Raw genomic sequence first — 18,828 nt, 5'->3', positions numbered from 1 at the left:
GGCCGACCTAATTGCAAGCCACCAACATGGCAAGGCCGATTTGCCTCGCTAAATAAATCATGCACATAAAAGCTCATAACGGCTGAGTAAGGATCATCATTGAAATTATGAATAATAATCACTACTCACTTGTGGAAGCTTAGACCACGTTCTTTTGCCCCGTTTTGGTAGTTTGTGCAGTTCATTGCAAAACATTCTGTCCCACTGCTGCTGCGCGACTTCCTTGAAGGCGCCGTCGTCATACATACTCCAAGATAGCCACCAGAAAATCTGTGTGAAACACCAGAATGTCCATCTACTGTACATATATTTCTATGGTATGCACATACACAGGATTCCCCAACCCCCACCCCATGGGCATTCCTTCCTTCCTTCAGTGTAAGTGCTGGTTTAACAGAGGATGAAGATTACCATATAGCGTTGGTTGTTTCTAATCCTCCAAATGTTCCATTTGCCCCTTCCCTCCACTCCGTTATTTTGATTACTTCCCAAACCTTTCCCTTCTCATTTTGCTCACATTTCCTAAAGATTGCAACCCTCCCAACATCGTGTCGTTTCCTTTCCCCAGTTTTCATTTTTCCTTGCGATGTGGAGCAGGCCTACCAGAGCTCCATATGGTTGTTGTTGCTGTTGTGGTTCTTGTTGGGGGTCAATTTTTGAAATGAGCACCCATTGGTCGGACAGCTGCTGGACTCTACCCATAATGTCACTTGACTCCACACACCATGACACCCAGACAAAATAATATGGCCGCCATGTTAGTTTTCGGGTGCACCTTCGACATCAGACCTGTAGGCCTCTGCTAATTATACACTGCCCAAGTTTGTTGCATAAGATTTCCATTGGCTTTGTTTGGCTTGAGTGTTACTCACAATGAGATCCCAAAAAATTTAATCACATGTCGAATAACAAGATTGACCGCACTGTGGTCACAACCTGCGTGAAAATCCGGCGATGGGCCGATGGGGAAACGTGCATTTAAAGCACTCTTCAAAGATAAACCAGTGCCATTGGGACAAACATTTAATGCACTATTAAAGGATTAACTCGACACCTCTCATCCATGTCAGCCTCCGCTACGCCACGATTGATTAGATTTTTCAGGATCCCTCATCACGAGTAACACAAGACAATACCAAAACCAATTGAAATCTGATGCAACAAACCCAGGCAGTGTATAATCAGCATAGGCCCACAGGCCTGATGTCTTTGGCCCACAAGAAAACCAAGATGGCGGTCATATTATTTATTGTGTGGATGCCATGGTGGATGGAGTCAAGCGACAAATGTGGGTGTTGTCCGGCAGCTGTTCAACCAATGGGTGCATATTTCAAAAATCGACCCAAATGAAAACCACAACAAGAACAGCAACAACAACCATGCAGAGCTCTTGTAGACTGTTGCAGATAAAAGTTAATAGTAAGGTTTAATCAAGCCCGTCAGCACGCACGGTACGTGCCTCCCTAAAAAAAAAAACAACATTGAAATGTGTGTATCCCTTCTCAAGTTATAGCATGACAAACAGACACAGCTTCTTTTATAAGACAGATTCATCAATGATCTTGACTCAACGTTAGGTTCATGGAGGAGGGCTGCAAGAACAAGTTATATTTTCTGGACTATGGTGTACAGGGCAAAGGCAGGATGTCTTTTGTCACATGAGCAACAAAGGTCACGTGACAAGCAACAGCACTCATGACATGACGTTCGCCGTCAATGACCATGCAGCACATTCGCTATTCGTGGTTTACACAATGCAACCTGCTTCGACATTCGCGTATACGCAGTTTTTCACGGGATTCTTGATTTTTACACATGAATCACTAACTGTCGGGAACCTATTCCCCCCCCCCCCCTTTTTCCATTGAAACAATGCCCCGCTATTCGCGGATTCGCTATTCGTGGCATTTTCCAGGAACATATCCCCTGCAAATAGCAGAGTCCAACAGTATTCCAATTTATGTTAGTTCGTAGTACTGGTAGTAACTGAAGTTCTGAACACAAGTTACTCGTGTGTCTGTGTTGAACTTGTACATGACCTGCAACTAATATATCCCTTTCAACTGTGAGCAAAGGATTAATACTACAGTTACAATAATCATAAGTCTTTAACTTCCACTCGATCATTTACAAAATTAAATTCAGATTTAACAATGACACTCAACTTCACTCTAAACACACGAACCAAAACTTTCCGTATTACACACAAATGCTATCTGGTCAGATTTAATTGACTAATTCAATGGGTAAAAAGTGGTCTACACCTTGGATGGCAGAACCTATAAAATCTCTTTGTATAGGTTCTGGGATCTTCTTGTAAGGTTTCCTGGCTTTCTGATGAAAATTTCACCTGAATAATGACCAATGATTTTAACAACAACTTGTCGTACTTCAGCTTTGAGTCAGTTCATTTTGGACCGTCCATTTACCAAAGTACAGAACTTTGCTTCATACAGCATCATGGTATTCATGATTTCGTCATGGAAAAGAAAACCTATTCAATTCGGATTCAGATCAGGTTACTCCACTTTGGACATGTTGCTTCTACTCTCCCAACAATGGATGGAGGCTCTCAATATCAGACAAGAGATGAGGGCCGTCTCTCTGGACATATCTCGAGCTTTTGATACAGCCTGGCATCCTGCCTCGCTCTCCAAACTGTCTGCCTATGGAATCCAAGGCCAACTCCACTCTTGTAGACAACGTGTGGCTCTCAACGGAACCCTTTCATCTCCTCTTCCTGTCAAGGCTGGAGTACCCCAAAAGCAGTGTTCTTTGCCCCCATATTATTCCTAATCTTCATCAATGATCTCACTGACTCTCTGGAAAATTCTCTTTATTTCTTTGCTGATGACTCCACTCTCTGCCGTGCCATCTCTCATCCCTCTGACAGACAGGCAACAGGCCTCTCCCCTCTACTCAAACCTTGACAAAATCACAAACTGGTCAAACACAATTTTGCTTATTTATCCATCTTGTCCAAGCTTTGCATTCTCCCTGAGCCCTTGCATTCCTTGTTGCATCCCTTGTTTGTCCATCTCTCTCTACTTTCTCTCTCTGCTCTGCTGCTGTTGTTTCCCATTTCTCCTCCTGCTCCCTTTGCTATGTTGCATCCTGATTTGTTCTGTGTAATCTCTCTTAATGTTTAATTTTTTTTTTTTTAACATTGCTCCGACATTCATGGACCCCGACATTCACGGCATCTTTCAGGAACATATCTCCCGTGAAAAATCGAGGTGTGACAGTACTGGAAAAATTGCTGAAAAACATCTTTTCTAATTTAAGATCGTAACATTTTTAGTTCTGCATTGGTAAAAATTTTGTACCCCCACCTTAATTTCATTCAATAAATATAGGAAATGAAGAGTAACTACAGAAAGCTTTTCCAGCTTGTTGTGACATGTCAAAGTAGAAATGGAGCCCGTACAGAAAATGGATCACCTGGCATGGGGGGAATAAAAGCCAGAGTGCCAGAGCAGTTCATGGCTGTTCACGTGCGCTGGGATCTTGTCTGGACGAAGCTGCCTACCTGTTTGTGCTGCCAAGGAGCTACGAAGCTGGGACAAGTTACGCTGGCGTGGTACGAGTTGCGCTGGTCCGAGGCAGATGGCGGGAAGCAAGCCAAACACAAGAGTGAGGTCTCCAGCGCACCACAGCTCCATACTAACTCACACAATCTTTCTCTCAATCTCGATGAACCCCTAATAGTCTATTTTAGATACACAAAGAGCATCAACATTGAAAGAGCTATGAACAACTACCCTCCGTCCCCATGTGGGCAAGGTACTGATTCGAACCTCACACCCTTCTTCGAAAGCAAACGCTATCGCTACGTTACACCTCTCCCGGCACCGCATGGACACTCTACCACCCATCCTCCCCACCCCGCATGTTTGAACCAACACAGTCCTGCCTTTCGTCCAAAAAGAATCTGAGAAACGAATTTTCAATCCCTGTGTTAAAAGTTGCATACAGAGAAACCGTTCCACATAAATGGAGGGACGGTTCATACTTCCCTTGATTTGACAAGCTCAACAACAGAAAATGCTGCGGCAAGTAACTCGGTTAGCATCGGAACCAATTTACCATCTGATGATGCTCGTGTCCAGCCGAGCTGGTACGTATCTAGGTCCCTTGGATGAAGCACTTTTTCCTGGTTCCAGATGAAAGCTTGCATGTGAGCTCGAAGGATGTGCTCGCACCATGCACTTGATGCTGGTGGAATTTTGTCTCTCCCCTAATTGCTTGATTGCTTCCTTAAGTGATCGCCTCTGAGGTTTCTGGCTGTTTTTTCTTGTACTCATCAACTGGTACAAAAACTGTTCACATCCAGAGATGGCACTTCCTCAGTTCCAAGTTCTATCAGTGACTGGATCGCTGATGTTTCATATTCCAAGAATATTTTAAAAGGAGTTCTCGTTCCCTTGATAAAAAAAAAAGTTTTCCACAAGTATCGCATACAGTTATGCAGTGGAAGCCTGGAAGAGCTGCAGTTTTTGATGCTCCTGGACTGTCATAGATTGGTTTTAAGAAGACTGTTCTCTGTCGCTGTCGTGTTCCTAAGATCATTGCTGTTCGTTGCCCAAGCTGAGGCAATCCCCTAAAATCCAAGACAAGGATATCAGTGTCCTGAGTCATGATGTGAACACAGTCTTTCCCTGAGCACATAATTGGTAAGTCTGGTGTTGGCATAGCGGTTCGGGTGGCTGGCTTGTGATCCTAGGGTCCTGAGTTTGAGCCCCGTTGGCCACTGAATTAACACCAGATGGGGTTGACTCAGCCTGTCATCCTTCTGACGCCGGTGAAATGAATACCAGTGTACTTGTTTGGGGGCACAGCATCAGCAGCACAGCCACGCCCCAACAAAATGATAGCTACCCAGCAGCGAAGCTGCCATGCACAAGAAGAAGAAGTGGTTGGGTGGCTGGCTTAGGACCTTAGGGTCCTGAGTTTGACCTCCTGTTGGCTATTAAATTAACACCAGTCGGGGTTGACACAGCCTGCCATCCTTCTGATGTCGGTGAAATGAGTACCAGTGTACTGATGATAGCGGCATTGCATCAGTGGCACAACTGTGCCCTCAGCAAATGATGCTACCTGCAGCCCGGTGCTGCATATGAAGGAGGAGTTGTGTTATTGCTCATTATGTAAGAAAAGATGTCCTAACATGGTTTGAAAGGAATAACTAATCAGCCTACCACGCTCCTGAAGTTCTGTCTATGTGCTCCAGAACTGGTGAGTCTCACAAAAGAGACTGAAGACATGATTGGTATGACAACGGCAGTCGGTGCTCGTCATCACCATTAGACATCAGCCAAATCCATTCATAGAAGAAAATGTGTTAACTAGCTACTGGCAGTATTGGAATCTTTGCAACCCTTTTGCTGGCACATCGCCCAGGCTTCACAACATCATGACGAAGCAGATGCTGCCTGAGAACATCGAGACATCCTGAACATGGAAAAACGTGGACAACGTGCACTTCAATCCTTCATTGAGCAGCGGATCTGTGGGCCTACAAATTTATGGGATCCAATGAAGAAAGAAAAGTTCCTCAACTGGGGTGATGCCTGCAAGTCTATCAAGCTGAAAGATGCTAAAGGTAGCATGGACCTGAAAGAAACAAATACACTGTTTTCCTGAATGCTAATTATATCAGTCAAATCGTCAAGTAGATCTTGAAGAAGTGGTTCCAAATTGAAAATTCACAGCAGTCAATCCGAACGTTATGAACTCTAATGGATCCCTCATTTTTTTTTTTTTTGTGCAAGTAAAAGTGAAGTGCTACATTTCTTGGAAGAACTACCATTCCAAGATGATGATGAAATCGACAGAGATGCAGTAACTGAAAACTTTGACAACACCGACCTAGTGATTGATGGCATGTCACTTGTTCATGAAGTTATGTCATCAGAAAGACCGAAAACCTGCAAAGAATTTGGTGACGTCTTCACAAGGGTCATAAAAGGCAAGGTGTAGGAGACGTGAAGTCGATTGTTGTTTGACAACTCCATGCGACATAATTCTTTGAAGGATGTGGTGCGCTCAATGGCCAAACTTCAGAGACATCGACTTGTGTATTTTGTCTTGTTGATGCTTCACTTATCAAAGATTCAAAGGCATTCATGGCAATCAACAACGCAAAAAGATTCACCGACTTTATACCTCGCTCTAAAAACTCTGCAACTTGACACACCATTGGCCACAGTAACACGTCTTCATGTTCAAACCAATGACGAAAACTCTCTTCAATCGACAGACGTCAGCACACAAAGGGAAGCAGATACTTTGATGTTATTGCATGCAGCTGAATTATGTGCTTCTTCTTGTGGATGGCAGCTATCATTTTGTTGGAGCACGGCTGTGCCGCTGATGCTGTACCCCTATACCAGTACACTGGTACTCATTTCGCCGACCTCAAAAGGATGACAGGCTGAGTCAACTCCACCTGGTGTTAATTCAGCGGCCAACAGGGCTTGAACTCAGGACCCAAGCTTACCAAGCCAACACTAAGCTATTACCCTAACCACAAAACAAATATAATGAATGTAAATATATAGTTAATATTAATATATTATCCACATATAAAAGTACATTATATTTTAGTTGTTAAAAGTACGGAATCACAAATATAATGAAAAAATCCTTTTATGTAATCCAGCTGCAAAGATAAAACCAAAAACAGAAAATTAGGGCCGCCATTTTTAAATTCAAAATGGCCGCCTTAGGAGTAAGAGAAAAAAAAAATTGCACCAACCCCAATGTGATAACTTAACGTGTAAAGTGGATAATAAACACAAGTCTAAACTAGAAGGGCACTCAATAGAACGCATACCACCGCCACACAATGCCTGATCGGGCCCAATACATTTTTGAAAGTGCTATATCGTGTTTGGCCCTCTCAATGGTGAAGAATCACTTTAAAAATTAAATAACTCTCATATGCAGATCCCGATTCGAATCTTCACAAAAATTGAAACAATTCGTCCTTGCCACACATCAAACGTGTCCACCAAGTTTCATCCGAATATGTAGACAACTTTTTGAGATATCGTGCTATATATCGTTTTTGGCCCTATCTCTCAATGGTGAAGAATCACTTTAAAAATTCTAGTAGTCTGATCCGAATCCAGATATTGACCAAAATCTAATCAGTTTGTCCGTGTCACACACCCAACCTGTCCACAAAATTTAATTCAAATCCATGCACAACTTTTTGAGATATCCTGTACACAAACAAACAGACAGAAAGGGGTGAAAACATAACCTCCTTCACCTTCGGTGGTGGAGGGAAAAAAATGTTGCAAAAAAAATTCAGACAGAATAGAAAAGGACATGCACTAAGAGATCGGTGAACGTTTTACCACAAACGGCACGTTTGTACAGCCGCTCCCCGGTGTGGGTTCAGGTGTGCTGGCAAAAAGCCGACTCATGCGAGAACGCTTGTGTGCAGGCCGTGCACTCGTAGGGACGTTCACCTCTGCAAATTCGTTCATGTTGCTCACAGTGCCCTGCTTGACTGAATCCCTTACCACATACATCACACAAAAAGGCCTCTCTCCCATATGCATCCGAGTTTGGAACAAGGAAATTACTTGTGTCGTCCGTACTGTAAGGACAATGAATGCATTTGTACTTTTTATCGCTGGAAACAGGTTGGTGTCTCTCCATGTGCATCTGAACCGCGGCCTCCGTACCGAAGGTGTGAGAGCACATGCTCCTCATGAACTGTGGTGGTCTCCCTGTCAAGGTGGTTCAAAAAGAAAACAGTAAGAAAAATGAATCAGTTCTTTGTCAGGGGTAAAAGTGCTCAAAATTAACTTCTAATCCGATACCAAAAACAAGCTTTGTATTCAACAACTTTTGGTACAATGGTTGTCTCAAAAGGAATTACATCATGATATGAAAAAAATTATCAGACATTTTGATGGTGATGTGCTGGGTCGCTCCGTAGTGGAGGAGGGTCTGGAGGAAAGCTGACTTGAATGCGTAACCTTGGGCCAGGGGCACTCGGGCGCCATTCTTAAGCGTTTGAATAAACTTCTCAACTCCCCTGTTGATGTGCGTGTGGTAGATGACTGTGCGGATGTGCTTGATCCCCCTCTCGCTGAGGAAAGCGGAGAACTTGGCAGAGTTGAACTCTTGTCCATTATCTGTTGTAAAGACTTGAGGCAACTCCCGACATGAGATTACATTGTCCAGGATATTTATTATCGTCTGGGAGGTGATTGATTCAACCAGAAACACTTCAGGCCATTTGCATGGAGTTGAGATGACCATGAAGTAACGCTAGTGATGGTATATGACATGGATTTCCCCACAGTTGACCATCTACAGGTGCTCCCAGGTCAGCGGTTGCAGGGGTGGTAGAGCAAGTGGCCAATTTTCCCGATGAGCAGACAGGCTGTGCAGTCCCTGACCATTACCTCAACATCATGGTCAACACAAGGCCACCACACAAGGTGCCGGCACCAGTGCTTCAAATCTGACAATGTTTTGTTATTCCTCATGTTCCGCAGAAGGCACTCATGCATGCAGAGTGCATGGTATGACTGTAAAGTCACCCCAAGCCTCGCAGGTGTCATTCCAGCATTACAGCTCATATCTGAACCTGGTGAATGGTGTGCTAGCTTGTCAGGCACCCTGGTAAGCCAGCCACCTATGATGTAGGAGCGCAGGGTGCAGAAAGAGGTGGGTCATTCACAAACACCTGTGGAGTTTGGGGAGGGAAATCACAGCTTGAAAAGGGGTGTGCAGCAGCTGTATCAAATAGTCCTCCGTGGCCTCCAGCTGGCCAGCAAGTTCTGCAGCGATATCAGCTCTGAAGAGCAGGTCCACCACCACATTGTCTCTGCTCGGGGTGAAGTGAAGGTTGAAGGTGTACTGTTATAGGTGATCCACCCTTCTACAGTCAGAGTGTCTGCATCCCATGCCTGAGGTGGACATCAAAGCTGTAAGAGCCTGGTGATCCACGCAAAGTGCAAAGGATGGCAAAAAAGGAGGCAAATTGTGGGGAGGATGTAGGATCTGGAACACCGTGGATCGCATCTGAGTTGTAGAGAGGTGCCGTTGCTGACGGACAGAACCCTACAAACTCTATCTCTGGGTCTCCCGGTCAGCAAAGACACACCTCTCGTCGAGCGTGAGGTTGTGCTGGGCCAGCATGCGGAACACCTGGCAGAGGTGCTAGTCATGAATGGAGGAATTGTGGCTGTGCATCACAATGTCATCCAGGTAGAGTGACATTCCTGAGATGCTGGTGATAGTGGAGGGCATGATCTTCTGGAAACACCAGGGAGCCAAGCTCAGAATGAAAATCAAGTGGGTGAAGCAAACGTAGCCAGTATGTGTGTGATGAAAGCAGTGAGGTCTATGCTGCTAGTGTGTTGGACAACATGGAGGTAGCCTTTTGTTGAATACAAAGTTGAGGCTCATGGAGGAGCTAGAACATGGAATAGATCAGGACATAACAGAACAAAAGGAACACAAGAAAGAGTGGTGAAAGCACACCAACAGCAGGATTAAGGGATAAAGTACAGGAAGATGGACAAATAAGGGATATGGGGAAGAATAAGGGATAGGTCAGAACGTAGGGGTGGACAAGCTTTGTCGCAAAAAAAGTATTCTGAAGATTGTGGAGCCGTACAAATGGGTGGTGTGCTCTTCCATTGTCAGAAATGTGTATTTATCCAGGATTATGGAGGTATTCACGGAGTACACATCCACACAAATGTGAAGTCCTCCTGACTTGTCGTTTTCGCTTTTACAACGTTGGCGATCCAAGGGGTGGGTGTCATTGTTGGGCTCAATAATGGGGTCAACTTTGGACAAGTGATTGAAGGCTGAGAGGTGTAGATGCAGCCCAGGCCATCAAAGAGTGCCGGCCATTTCCACCGCTGGGGAAAAGCAACCTGTACGATGTCCGTGTTGCAGTTGTGGTCAAAGAGCAGTCAAACCTAATGAAGCGGTTAACACCCAGGAAGTTGGCCCCCTTGTGCATGATGTGGAATGGGAATACCTGCAGAGACCTGGTACTGTCATGCACTGACAGCTGCAGAGAACCTAGGACTTCAAAACTGGCCTATCCATAACCGCTGAGAGTGGTGTAGGAGCGCTGTGGTGGTATGTGCGAAAAGAACCACTTGTCGGTGTTGAAATTAAGCAGACACCGAAGCCCGAGTGCCCACCCTAGGAGCAAGGGTAGGCAGACATCCTACAAATACACAGCGCATCATCAGGCCAGTAGGGCTGGAGAGCAGTGTGGATTTTGGCTGGAGTTGTGTGTGGTTGCTGGGCAGGAGCTGCCACAAGGGCAGAGTTACACAACCTGATGGGAGGAGTGACATAAGCCTCATATCTGGTGGACCCGCAGTTTCCACAGCGTTGCCTAAAAGCAAACGGGGAGTTACTGCACTATACCGGGAAGCAATGGTCCATGTCCTGTTGCGATGGGGTGGGCTGAACTTTTTGCACTGCAGGTTCAGCAACCATAGTAGGTGAGGAAACTTCAGCAATTTTAACAGCACATGTTCCAACAGACACCACGACGCACACTAATTGAATGGCTATGGTCAGAGTTAAATCACCAAATTCAAACGAACAATCTCAAACACACTTTCACACCGGAGGCTACTGGCCTTGCCATCGAAAAAGTGAACCGGCAAAGAATGCTCTGGGCGATGGCGAAGTGTGCCTTGAGAACAGTGACAGCCTCAGCGTATGTATCAGCAGGTCCTAATATGGAGATGATATGGCGCCACACACTCCCCAAGTAGTGCAGCAGTAGAGCGTGTTTGTGGGCATCACTCACATCCTTCAAGCCAAATGTGAGCAGGGTATGTCTGAAAGGATAAGATTCAGCAGTTCCAGGAAACAGGTAGCTCTCCAGACAGAGGAAAAAAAAAGGCAGTTGGGGGTGAAAGCAAAACTCCAGTCACCCTCGTCTCCAATGGTATGGTGCGAAAACCCGACTCCAACATGCTTAGTTAAGCGAACAAAACAGGACGTTTATCAAGAGCCTTGCACACACTCTCAAACATGTCCTCTCTGTAGCTAACTGACCATGTATCATCAACTTAGGAAGCAGTAACATTTTTAAAGTGTTTCGTTGGACTTCAACCAGGGTAGGAACTTTCAGGCCAGGGTGTTTGGAAAACTTCTGAAATTATATCTGCCGGATAAGTAATTTATCCAAAGGACAGAGCTCAACGAAGCTCTGAGCAACCGGGTGCAGGTGTACGAGTCTCCCATTGGTGTTCTTTGGTCGCACTCATCGATAGAAACTCGATTTTCTCCTTAAATCACTGGTGTCCTCAAAACCTTTCACCGGTTAGAAATTCATGAAAATTTGAAATTATTGATTTTTAAAATTTATTTTCTACCAGTCATTTGGAATGAAAAATACTCAAAACACTCACCAAACTTAACAACACAGCTAATGGGAAATTTGAGCTTGTGTTTTTGCGAACAAGAACATCAATGCGCCGGGAAATTTTTGTGGCAGCACATGTCAGATCATGTTGTGGGCTCCTCAGCCTCGATCTGTGTTTCCTTTTGATGCCCAACAACAATGAAAACGTTGATTCACATAACTGCTTAGTTGGAAATAACAGCAACGCTCGACATAAATTCGCAAACCGTCGTCTCGGTCCCTTGAAGACTCCGGTTGAACCCGTTGAGGGCGTCGAAGATATCGACAAGGCAGGCAATGTGGAGAACGAAGGAATGATCATCCAGGGCGGTAACAAAATCTTTACACTTGCTGCGACGATTGAAGAACTCCAGGAGCTCGTCCTGCAGCTGGAAGACACATTTCATGACGTTTCTGCGGGAGAGCCAGTGCACTTCTGTATAGAAGAGGAGTAGCACTGAAGAGCAGTGCTCAGCTCTGAAATCCTCACACAGCAATTTGAACAGCCGAGTATTGAGGGTACTCGATTTCACGTTGTTGATCATTTTGACCACCAATGACAGCACGCTTCCCAGCGCCTTCGGAAGAACCTTGCACGACAGAGCAAACCGATGAATGATACAGTACATACATATAGCGTGCGGAGCCACTTCCTTGACGCGAGCTTGAAAACCGGATTTCCCTCCCAACATCGCTGGTGCACCGTCCGTGGTACAGCCTTTCAAGTCGGTCCATTTCAAGCCATGCCTCTTGAAAAATGAATCCACGACACGGAAGACGTCATCGGCTTTGGTAGTGGTTTTCAACACAGCATTGAACAGGAATTAGTTTTTCAAGACCTCCTTTCCAACATACCGAACAAATACAAGAATCTGTGAACAATTCGCCACATTTGTGGACTCATCAAGTCATATGACGAATCCAACTGGAGATTCGCGAATCTCACTGACGACCTGCTCCAAAATATCCAAGGACATTTCTTCAATTCGGCGGTGCTGCACTGTGTTGTTGGGGAGCGAAATTTGGTTCACTTTCTTTGCAACATGATTTCCATTGATAGAACGCACCATTTATTTGGCCGCTGGGAGGATGAGATCTTCTCCAATAGTGCGGGGTTTCTTCTACTTGGCAATCGTGAGTGCGACCTCGTATGAAGCTTTCACTGCTGCGTCGGATTGCTGGTGAAAGCCAACACCTGAATCGAGTCGTTTCTTGAGGGATGTCTCTTTCCGCTTGAAAAAATTCAAGATCTCTTTTCTCATCACCGGGGTGAGCTTTCTCCAGATGCCGGGAGAGAAGACTTATCTTCAACGACTCGTTGCCGAGTGTCTTCAGGCAAAGCACACGTTGTGGAACTTCATGTCGTTGTTGAGAATTGAAGTGAAACCAAATTTCAAGTAATCCTCTGAATACTTGCGTTTGGGCTTGCTCATGACGCTCACGGCTGTGATCTGAAAGATGAAATGAGATCGTATAATGAAATGAAATAATGGGAATAAATAAATAAATCATAAAAACGAATAAATAAATCAATTAAATACAGGGAAAAAGTGTCAACGTCACACACAACCAATGTGCACACCAGCCAGAACACACCCAAGCTAAGAATGAGGTTGCGAGATTTCCCGTACTGTACGACAATGGCAGAAAACTGGACAACACATCGAAAAATCAAACTCACAACAAATTTGTCCACGACCGTACATCTTCGGGAAAATAGTGAGCGGCGGCGGAAGTCACTTCCTTCCACAGAAAAAACAAAGTGAAAAAAAAGCACAAACACCAAGGTCGTACAACCGCAGGCGTCCATGTACCAGGTGGAACCTTCAAATGTACCACTGGTTGGGAACCCCGACTTGAATTAGTCCGTGAGAATAGATCGTGTTTCCAAGGCAAGACATGGTTGAATAGGCCGAATCAAAATGGCGGCTAAGACTCCTGCGAGGCGAAGTTGGGCTGACCAAGGATAAGCCTTTCATGGAGGTAAGCCTTTCATTATCTTCAAAAGGGGTGTTGGACTTCACCCAAACTCCCAATTTTCATTTACGCACTTCTGGAGTGATCCTTCAGTTTACATGCAAAGGTTGGGGCCACGAGGTTTCATGGTTTTGGAGTTGAGGACGGACTCTCTCTCACACACACACACACACACACACACACACACACACACACACACACACACACACACACACACACACACACACACACACACACACACACACACACACACACACACACACACACACACACACACACACCTTTATCCCTATTGTCAAGAACTCTCTTTATAATTAATTATTTATACACTGCTCAGTTACCTGCACTCACCTTTCTCTGGGTCCTCTTGTGCACCAACCGAGTCCCCAAGTTCAGCGTCCATCCAAAGGACTCCAGCAGGTCTATCAATAAGTCTTTCAGTGGGTCTCACAGCGAGTCTTTCAGGTGTTCCAGCGGGTTTTTCGGATGGCCTTTCAGAGGACCTTCCAGCAGGTGTTCGAGCAGGTCTTACAGCGGGTGTTTCAAAAGGTCTTCCAGCGGATGTTTCAAAAGGTCTTCCAGCGGGTCTTTCAGGTGTTCCAGCGGGTTTTTTGGATGGTCTTTCAGAGGGCCTTCCAGCAGGTGTTTGAGCAGGTCTTCCAGCGGGAGTTTCAAAAGGTCTTCCAGTGGGTGTTTCAAAAGGTCTTCCAGCGGATGTTTCAAAAGGTCTTCCAGCGGATGTTTCAAAAGGTCTTCCAGCGGATGTTTCAAAAGGTCTTCCAGCGGAGGTTTCAAAAGGTCTTCCAGCGGAGGTTTCAAACGGTCTTCCAGCGGATGTTTCAAAAGGTCTTCCAGCGGGTGTTTCAAAAGGTCTTCCAGTGGATGTTTCAGAAGGTCTTCCAGCAGGTGTTCGAGCAGGTCTTCCAGCGGGTGTTTCAAAAGGTCTTCCAGCGGGTGTTTCAAAAGGTCTTCCAGCGGGTGTTTCAAAAGGTCTTCCAGCGGATGTTTCAGAGGGCCTTCCAGCAGGTGTTCGAGCAGATCTTCCAGTGGGTCTTTCAGTGGGTCTTCCAGCGGGTCTTCCAGTGGGTCTTCGAGCAGGTCTTCCAGCAGGTCTTCGAGCGGGTCTTCCAGCGGGTCCTCCCCTCTCAACATCTCCTCCACGGACAGGTATGATGGTCCGTCCCGATCTTCGCACCGCACGGCACGACTCCATGTACCGACAGAGCTCTGCGTACATGGTGTAGGTGAACTTTCGTGCGGACAATGAACATAGTCGAACCCTCACCGGATTGGGCTCAGCGCGGGCACAAAGACCTCCGAGGATCTCGACCCCGAGACCCTTAACCGCGGCTCGGAGAGACTCCTCCGTTAAACCCTGCATCTCCAGCCAGGCCGGGAGTTCACCGAGGCCGCCCCGACCTATCGTCCTGTCCATGGTCCCTCGGTGACCCGTGCCAGAAGGTAACAGGACCCGAACCCCACGTTTGGTGAAGACCGAGTTTTGCATCCCCCCATCAATTTACCGGATGCGGTTTTGGGGGTTCATATGGCAGGAAAGTCGATGGTAGAGTAGAATGTTATTATTTATTTTCTGTGTCCCGTTTGTATCATTATTAAAGATTATCCCTGTCAAAGTCGAAACGAGGACACCACCGCCATGCTCTATAACGAACTACACCGCCATCCCTTTGTAGAACCGCACCAAGTACTGACCAGGCACGAACATCGAGCTCGAGTGCTGGTTCGTTCAAACAGTATTTGCCATGAACATCCCTCCATCGAATCGTGAAGGTTTTATCGACGCCAATCTATTAAGTACGTACTACATCGGGGTATTTTACAGATTATATGGGAAATCTAGAAACCACTCCGAGTCTCATTTTCACGAATCGAATGAAGGAGGGAAGTGTCCCACAGGTGTGGAGGGAAGTGTCCCACAGGTGTGGAAGCAAGCTGATGTCCTACCTTTCGAAAAAGGAGGGAAAAAGGAGGTAAAAAAAAGAGTTTTAGCATGGAAGAACAAACACTCGCTGGACGTTCGGATTCTGAGTCAATTAATTGTCTTTATTTAAAGCTCCACTCCACCGTCCGACCCACTCTCCCTTCCGGCTAACCCGGTGCCGGAGATGAGGGAGTGGGAGAGTTACGACGGGGGTGGAGGGGTGACGAGAATCCAAAGACAAGGAGAGAGAGAGAGAGAGAGAGAGAGAGAGAGAGAGAGAGAGAGAGAGAGAGAGAGAGAGAGAGAGAGAGAGAGAGAGAGAGAGAGAGAGATGGGGGGGGGGGAAGAGGAGGGAGCGAAGAGAAGTGGGGAGAGTGAGGAATGGGGGGAGACACCACAAGTCGCCATACATTTTGGGAGGGAGAAGTGCAAGGATTGGGGGCGGGAAGAGAAAGAGAGAGAGAGAGAGAGAGAGAGATGGGTGAGGGGAGGAGGGGAGGAGGAAGGGGGGGGAGAGTGAGGAATGGGGGAGACACCACAAGTCGCCATACATTTTGGGAGGGAGAAGTGCAAGGATTGGGAGGGGAAGAGAAAGAGAGAGGGGAGGAGGAAGGGGGAGGGGAGGAGGAAGGGTGAGGGGAAGAGGGGAGGAGGAAGGGGGAGGAGGAGGGGGGAGGAGGAGGAGGGGGAGGAGGGGAGGAGGAGGGGAGGGGAGGAGGAAGGGGGAGGAGGAGGAGGAGGAGGGGAGGAGGGGAGGGGAGGGGAGGAGGGGAGGGGAGGAGGGGAGGGGAGGAGGGGAGGGGAGAGGAGGAAGGGAGAAGGACGAGGGGAGGAGGAAGGGAGATGGAGGAGGAGGGGAGGAGGGGGAGGAGGAGGTGAGGAGGGGGAGGAGGAGGGGAGGAAGAGGAGAGGAGGAGGAGGTGGGAGGAGGAGGGGGAGGGAGGAGGAGGGGAGGGAGGAGGAGGGCAGTTAGGAAAGAGAATGTAATGTTATGTATGAACACACACATACACACACACAAACACACACACACACACATACGAACATACACACCCAAAACATACACAAACACAAACATACACACCCAAACACCCACATACACACACAAACACCCACAACACACACACACAAACACCCACATACAAACACACAAACACCCCATAAAACACACACACACAAACACCCACACACAAACACCCACAAACAAACACACACGCACAAGCACGCGCGCGCGCACACACACACACACACACACACACACACACACACACACACACACACACACACACACACACACACACACACACACACACACACACACACACGCTCTTTTATTATTATTATAGAATAACCAAGACCACTCGTCACTTCGCTGACGGGAATACTAGGAGAGGAGGGAGAGAGGAGTGAGGAGGGGTGGGGTGCGAAGGGGTTGGGGGTGTGAGGTTTGGTTGAGGAGGGGGAGAGAGAGGGAAGGTAGGGGGAGTGAGGAGTGGAGGGAGAATGAGGAGGTGGGGCAAGAAAGGTGGGGAGCTCAGAATGTGGGGGAGCAAGGAAGGGAGTGGGCCAACGATCGTCACCAACTATCATCACGTGACAATCCTGCGCAGCATATGTGATAAATGGCCAATTCAACTGAGGTCATTGCCACGTGAAGTTGATTGGGCAATTGATGCAACTTGGTGCATCAAGTCTAATTCTCGTGTTTGTTTACCCGTGCCATCAAAGCAAAAAACCGGTTCAGCAATTGGTTCACTGTCTGTATTTCTGCCTGTCTGCCTACAAACGTCAGTTTATGATCAAAGAACGACTCAATTTAAATTGAATGTTATATTTTAAACACAAATTGGAACATGAATCGGAAAACGAACCTTTAGTTTTACCGCACTTTGGCTCTGAATTTGGCCTGATCAGGCACGTGTAGAGAGGAGTGAGATAATTTTTTTTACTCTGCCTGTCTGGGAGTCAAACAAAATTGAAAATCATTCTAAATAGGAAAATTATTGCTTTTAAGGACGTCATAAAGGACACAAACAACAGGTCTGAATCACTAATGTGACATGTTAAATATGGTGGTGTAAAAGATGCATCAATATAGGGGTAAACTTCCGGAATGTTTCTTTTTTTTTCCTACAACCTCGAAAATCTTTAATTTATTTCAATCAAATTATACACTTGAATGCTGTCGAACACAAATCGCCGTCCTGGCTCATTTGAAAACCTTTCCTTTAGCAGTACTCGGACAAAAATATTAATTCCCCGAGGGCAGAGTAACGAAGAGAAAAGCTATGAGAATCAGCATCAATGCTGTCATGCCCTGATGGCAGCACAACCGTTTGAGATTCTGCATTCTGAGAAATATGGCAGCAACTGGCGCCGTTCGTTTGGTGAATCTTTTTCTCAAAGGCCGTTCCAAAATTGTCATTTTCTCCGATTCCGAGATTCATTCAATCAATACATTCTGATCGGAGTTGGCAAGGTTTTTAATTGTGCAAATGCATGGATAAGCCTCGATGGTGACGAAAAATGCATCTCAACAGAACATCTTCAGTTCTGGACTGCTCTGTCCGACTCGTCGGCTTCGTATGGTTACCATCACGCTCGTTACGCAAGGTTCACAAAGAAAACGAAAATAGATCGTGCTCAGGAACACAAAGCAAGAGTTTAAATGACTCTTCCCATGTCCTTTTTCTGAAGACTAAGTGGGGTAAGGTGTTCTATGAACTCCCCGGTTATAAAATGCAGCAAAGGCAGTTACGTTCAAGGTGCAATGCCTCAAAACACGGATGCTTTGTGTTCACCAAGATGTCGACGTGTCACAAATTGTCTCGTGTAGAAGTGGTTTTCCTCTTAAATGTCTGTGTGTGACCTCTCAGTAAAGCATTAAAAGTTGTAACTAGTTTAATAAATAAAGGAATTCAGCCCACATGACATAGTATATTAATTATATTGACCGAACCTATGCAACATGCTGTAATTGAAAGAATACCATTGGAAACATAAATATTAAATTCCTTTGTTACATTTGCGCTCTATAAAGTATACATATATTTTATAGTAATAATTATATTGCTTGCATGACTAAATGCTTGATTTTCTTACTTGTGTGACTTTCATAGTTGCTTCATGCAGCTTTGGATTCCGCACAGCCTTGGTTTTCACCTTGATTGTCAAAATGTATCTCATCTTGTAAAATGCATGGCTTGCCACGTGTTTTATCTCCTGCTCTTTCTTGTGTGATCTTGCCTGTTCAGCTACTCTTTAAAACATCACTCTGGTCACAGAATGTTGTACAAAGCTTTGTAATGTCAAACAATCAACCAGATTATTTGACATTGAAATGTTTGCCTTCTGTTTGACTCGACTCGTATCAGCTTGGGAAGCATCCTGTTTTGCTTTTAACTTGAATAAAAAGACTAATGTCAGCAGTTTTTAATAACAGATGTATCATTGTTTTTTTTCTTCCTGTGGCTTGTCACGCACCCCTGCCTGCCTGAAA

At 45.9% G+C, this 18,828-nt stretch overlaps 1 protein-coding gene across 1 annotated transcript in view; it reads right to left on the bottom strand.

Annotated features, from left to right (window-relative positions):
- The window catches only part of LOC147033674 (uncharacterized), a 127,306-nt gene that overhangs the window by 65,840 nt on the left and 42,638 nt on the right, over positions 1 to 18,828 (bottom strand). The gene's annotated exons all lie outside the window — the stretch shown is intronic.

The sequence above is a fragment of the Eptatretus burgeri genome, chromosome 2 (assembly GCF_056783735.1).
Source record: "Eptatretus burgeri isolate ZD-2024b chromosome 2, Ebu_testis_v1, whole genome shotgun sequence".
NCBI lineage: Eukaryota > Metazoa > Chordata > Myxini > Myxiniformes > Myxinidae > Eptatretus > Eptatretus burgeri.
Note: the sequence above shows the minus strand (reverse complement) of the source record. Positions and strands in the feature narration are given on the sequence as shown.